The following is a 6,406-nucleotide window of genomic DNA, read 5'->3' as shown; positions in this document are numbered from 1 at the left end:
ACACACACACACACACACACACACACACACACACTATGGCAGAGACCTAATGGTTCAAACCCTGACTGCTCCCTTCATCTATAACCCCTGGCTCAGATTGTCCCTGGGTAAGGCTCCTGGAGGGCGACACTCTCTGCTCTGAGAGCAGCTGCTGTGAACCTGTCTTCATCCACACCTAAAATCTGGGCCATTCCAGAGAGACAATTACATGCCCTCCCCCGGCCCAGCCCCCCAGAGCTGCTGGCTGCTTAGAAACCCCTGGCCCTCCTTGTCCTGAAGCTGCCAATTTCCTCATCAGTATTTTATTTGTCTGTTTTGCTCATTTTTAAGCTGGTGGCAATTGCTATTTAAATTGTTTTGTAAAGTGTCTTTGCATTTACAATGCCGGCTGTCAGCAGCCCCACAATAGGAAATGAGATTTGGCATCAAAGGCAAAGACGCTACTAAAATACATTTTAATAAATATGTAAATCAATTAATCAATCACCCATCCAGGGAGCTTTGGGAATGCAGAGGGCTGAGAGGGAGGAGTTGGAGGGTGGTGTGGTCCAAGAGAGCAAAAGAGGCTCACCAGCACTGAGCACGGGAGATGCTGGCACATAATGAACAGCCTGCCACCCTTGAGCTCCTAACTTCCAGGTTTCCTCCTTCACCCCCACTACCTACATGGGCACCCCAGGCAGGAGCTGGGAGCCCGTGGAGGTGCTAACAAAACCTCCAGGCCTGAGATTAAGAAATGAATGCTTTAGTAGAAACTCCCACCACCAAAGTGTCTCCCCCTCCAGTGCTGTTTCCTAGAGAAGCCAGGGATTAAACAGCATGTGCAAGGCTTGGGTCTGCAAGCTGGACCAGCCTGGGGGATCAGCATCAGGAAGAAGAAACGACCAGCTGCTCTCTCTTCCTGAAACAGCATCAAAGGAGAGGTGCTTAAGCTGCTACACAGAAACTGGGGAGGAGTGTACTGTCCCCCCAGAGACAGACTTGGGGAGGGGTGTACTGTCCGCCTCAGAGACAGCCTTGGCAGGAAGTAAATAAGACTCCAAGAACAGTCCTGAGGGTAAGAAAAGAGGGCCACAGGTCTCAAGGATGTGGTGTGGGGGTGGGTATTCTGGGGGAGGGGGTACAATCCACCTTTTGTTTAAGGCAGGGTCTCTCAGAGGCTAGAGAGAAGCCTCAGAGGTGAAGATCACTTGCTGCTCTTGAGGAGGACCTGAGTTCAGCTCACAGCACCCACCTGATATCTCACAACAGCCTGCAACTCCAGTTGTAGGGAGCCCAACACCTTCTTCTGACCTCTCTGGGTTCCTGCATGTACATAGTGCATATATATGCGCTCAGGCACACAATACACTAGATAGATAGATGATAGATGATAGATAGATAGATAGATAGATAGATAGATAGATAGATAGATAGATAGATAGATAGATAGACAGACGGATAGATAAAAAGATAGATGAGTTTCCTCATAGGGCTGACTGGCCGGTGACTCTAGGAACTTCTCTGTCCCTATGACCCCAGGCCTGAGACTCCATCACACATCACTATGGTTGGCATTGTGTTCTGGGGATTACACTCAATTCTTTAAACACTTTACCAGTCCAACCATCTTCCAGTTCTGTCAAGACTTTATGAAGCAGGAGCCTGAGCACACTGTGTCTGGGAAATGAGAGGGTAGCCAGGGCGCTGGCCACATAGATACAGATTCTCAGATGAGAGGCTAAAGCTACCGCACACAGCCTGAGCTGGAGCTGGTGTGTCTTGAGCCTGAGTGCATGGGTTTGGAAAGAGTGTGCCTGAGCCCTGGTATGGTGTCATGTGACTTTCTATGTGACCTTTGACAGGTCACTTTCCCTTCGTGTCAACATCCACCAGACAGTGCAAAGTGTGGACAAAAATGAACTGTAAACTAGACGCTCTCCAGCCTCCCTTCCCCGGCACTTTTGAGGCAGAATAAGTATCTTCCCATTGCAGCAGCCAGCTGCATAGATCCCAGCTAAGTTAGCCTAACCCTGATGGGGAGGGAACTAGCCATTTGTAGTCTGACAGCAGGCTAGACCTACCCTAGGGGACTTAACACCTCCAGGTGTTGAAATCAGACCCCAAGGCCTGGAGGACCTGGTTCCTGTTATGGTACTAGCCTAGCATGTACAAAACTCAGAGTTCAATCCCTAGTACCAAAGAGAGTGAGAGAGAGCGAGAGCGAGAGCGAGAGAGAGCGAGAGCGAGAGAGAGCGAGAGAGAGCGAGAGAGAGAGAGAGAGAGAGAGAGAGAGAGAGAGAGAGAGAGAGAGAACCAAGCTATGGAGAAAATGATAAAAATGCTAAAAGCTCCTGCACTTGGATCTCTTCAACCCTCTCCTCTGTACACACACACCCCATCCTTACCTCATCCTCCAGAAGAGTGAAGTCCGATTAAAAACACATCTAGCTCCCAAATTCTAAAAAATGATGCCACTTGGACCAGAAAGTAAAGAGTCCTATCAGGGCTGAATGTGCATGTATGGCCAACCTTGAAGGCCAGGTCATAGCTATGGGCTAGGTCTCACTAGCACACATAAATATATGGCCTCAGCCATGTGGGCATCAATCAATGTGTGAGCATCTTGTTCAATGTGTTCCCACTCAGGCAGGTCCCTCTCAGGTGTGCATGGGCCTTGGTGGGTCCCTGTGGGACTGTGAGTGGTACATCAAGTCAGGCTTTGAAACGTACACAAGTCACCATATGGCAGGCAGGAGCTTGGGGCCACCATAGTGCTTGAGGTCTTACTCACTGTCCAGGAGAGTCAGGTCACAGCACTGCCACATGGCTGCACTGCAAACCATCCCCTGGTGCTATCTGTCCTTCCCAACACCAGTAGAGTAGAGGCTGGATGAAGCCCCCACAGTTACTCCTTTCAGCCACCGGCCATGTGTGCCAGCTGCACAGAGAGAGAGAGAGAGAGAGAGAGAGAGAGAGAGAGAGAGAGAGAGAGAGAGGCTGTCCTCCACACCCCCTTTTGCAAGCCTTCTGCCTTTGGCCATTAGAACCCGAGGTTCTCCATATTCTGTATTCCTGATCTCACACCAGCCTCAGGGCACTCAAGCTGCTTCGTATTGAGAATTACGCCACTGTCTCCTGTTCTGATTGTTCAGCGCTGAACCATGACATACTGACACCCTCTCTGTCTTTCAGCATACAGATGGATTATCATGGCAGCCAAGCTCTCAAATACATATACACACATCAAATATGGGTCATATATACACATATCCTATTGTATATAAATATCTGTACATGTACACACACACTCATCACACACACATATATCCTATTGACTATCCTATTGGTTCTACTTCTCAAGTGCTCTAAAGTTATCTTCTGTGTCACATGTATCATTTCTTCCAAAGTACTCTGAAGGTATATCAAAGGCAGGAGTGTGCCCACTGGGGCTTCAGAGGCCCTGAGCCAACTTCTGCAGCCAGCTCAAGATTGGTAGACTCTCCAGACCAAGATGGCTGTATCTAATGACTGTCCAGTTGTCAAGCTGACTGTCTCCACCCTCCCCTAAACATGCCATCCCTTGCTCTTTGCTTCCTGAACGCACATTGTCTCCACCCGGAGGGCAACACCATTTCTGGGGAGACTTCTGAAGTACTAACTTTATTAAGATTGATTTGGCCTGCCCGCCATTCTGACAGGTCCAAAAGCAAACACGGTAGGGCCATGGGGGAGATTTGGTCATAATTACCATCTTTAATTACTGCTAAAACATCAATTGCTCTTGTTCAATTAGCAGTGCGGTTTCAGGCATGGCAAACTTTGCAACACAAAATAAGCTGAAAATTGATTTCTGAACACTTAATGCAGATCTGAAATTGCTAACCTGATAAGGTTGTCATAGAAGAGCCAACGTGGCCAAGGAGGAACTTTGCAGGGCTGTAATTGCCTCTGTAGGAAGATTAATAACTTGTATACTTACATCTTGTTCATCAAGTAGGAGGTATTCGTGGGGGAACCAGGAGAGGTGAATATGTGAGCAGGAAGGCAGAGGGAGGGTGTTAACAAGGAGACTGGCAATTAGGTAAGAGAGAGCAGCAGCCTGCACCCAATGGTCCGTGAACGAGGACATGGCCCTTCGGGATGGCACACAGGAGGGGCGACTGGCTGGGCTGACTGCCAGGGAGAAAAGACCAAAGCAAAGCGGGTGGGCTCTGTCTTAGGTAGGTCCCAGACATCTCCAGTCCCTCTCCAAACCCTGGAAAGGGAGCTCCAAGGTCAAATCCATGCAAGGATTTTGGCAAGGGAAAGGTATGATATGATGGACGGAGGAGCAGCAGCTGGACCCCAGGATGCCAGGCTGCTCTGCTACAGTGCTCACCATCCCTTGTTCTGATGCCTGGGTCTTCCCGCCATGGGGCTGAGTGGACCCTGCTGAGTGTGTCATGGAAGGGTGAGCAAGGAAGCATTTTATGAGCTACCTAGTGTTCCATGCAATGTGCCACTGCGAGCATCGTTATCATTGTTACGCTGGACCTGTGGGTGGTGTGGGGAACAGGGAAAGCATCTGAATAGCTTTGGAAAAGACCCTTCCCACTCTGAGTCCTGTCATTTAGGTGGAGGGAAATGAAGAAAACATTCCATTTTAAGTTCAGGAAACTTACATCAACTGAGCACTGATATGTGCCAGGGATGAGGAAAAGCACTAGGTAGGTAGGGTAAATAGACAAAAAGATAGACGTATAGATACAGAAAGAGAAAGAGAAAGGAAGAAGGAGTGGTTATGAAGAGGAGAGGTGGATAGATATGTAGGTAGGTAGGTAGATGATAGATAGATAGATAGATAGATAGATAGATAGATAGATAGATAGATAGATAGATAGATAGTAGATAAAAAATAGATAATCTAGAGATAGATAATAGTTGATGATTGATAATACATGTGTATGTGTGTGTATGTATGTGTGCGTGTGTGTGTGTGTAAATAGAAAGATGGATGAAAAGGGACTTACTAATGCTGGCATACTTGGAGCCAGATGGTCACTAGGCTCTATCTCTTGTTGTGTCCTTAGGTACCGGGAATTGCAGATCCAAATTTTACTGAGTATCTACTGGCCCAGCCCAAGCCCAGGCAAAGTGAGGGATGGCCTTCCAGACACTCAGCCTCTAGATGGACAGGGATGGAAGAAGCTTATGGATGTAGGCCCTCGAAGTCCACAAAGCAGTCAGAAAGGTGCCCAGAAGAGGTGATGTCTGAGCAGGTTTTGTCGGGGCCAGGAGCTAGTCAGACAGATTCCCAAAGGGATGTATTCCACTTGGCATCTTTGTAACCAGATGCACAAGGCTAAAAGCTGCCCTTTGACCTCCACATACACACCGTGGCAGGTATGCCCTTCCACATATGCACACAAGCGGATGTAAAATAGTGAATAAACATTTAAAATTAAACTACAAAGGTACATAGAAATAGGTACCGAGGAAGTCATTACTAGTACGCTTTGGGTAGGAAGATACTGTGAGAAGTCGATGCACCAGAAAGTTACAGAGGAATCCAGAATGACATCTATCTTTGATGAAGTTAGTACAGAGACATGAGCTGAGTCCGAAAGGCCAGGGAAGGTCTGTGACGTCACGGTCAGCTGAGTACAGAAGGATACTGAGAGCAGGATCGCGGTGCAGGGTCAGGTGACAGGCAGGTGTCCAGGGGAAGTGCCACACCTTGGGCCAAAACTCAGCACCCATTTCTGAGAAGCAGTGAAGACAAGAATGTGGACAGCCAATGGCAGCCACCCCGAGCCTGTGACGTGACAGGAACAGGGGCAGTGCCGTGTGAGGAGACACACTGAAAGTCACATTTGCCAGAGGCGGTCCGTCTATGAAGTGGAACAGGGACAAAGGCTCCGTACCAGGACCTCGTCTGTGGCTATCACTGTCAGTTGTCCGGTGAGGCAGAAATCATAAAGGACCTCACACTGATGCCATCATAGTTGAAGCCCTGGTGGCTGGAATATAACCCAGGCCCTCATCTCCGCTCCCAGTCCAAGTGTCATACAAACAGCTGACCCCAGAAGATTTCTTCTCATTCAACGATAAATCAATGATCAAAAAAAGAAGCGTCATAGAGCAAGAGGTGCAACAGCTCAGGGGCTAGAAGAGAAGATCTGAGTTCAGCTCCCAGCACTCACACCTGCGGCTCATGACTGCCTGTAATTCCTATTCCAAGTGGATCTGAGTTCAGCTCTCAGCACTCACACCTGCGGCTCACGACTGCCTGTAATTCCTATTTCAAGTGGATCTGAGTTCAACTCCCAGCACTCACACCAGTGGCTCATGACTGCCTGTAATTCCTATTCCAAGTGGATCTGAGTTCAGCTCCCAGCACTCACACCAGCGGCTCGACTGCCTGTAATTCCTATTCCAAGTGGAT

The sequence above is a fragment of the Microtus ochrogaster genome, chromosome 5 (genome assembly GCF_000317375.1).
Source record: "Microtus ochrogaster isolate Prairie Vole_2 chromosome 5, MicOch1.0, whole genome shotgun sequence".
Taxonomy (NCBI): domain Eukaryota; kingdom Metazoa; phylum Chordata; class Mammalia; order Rodentia; family Cricetidae; genus Microtus; species Microtus ochrogaster.
Note: the sequence above shows the minus strand (reverse complement) of the source record.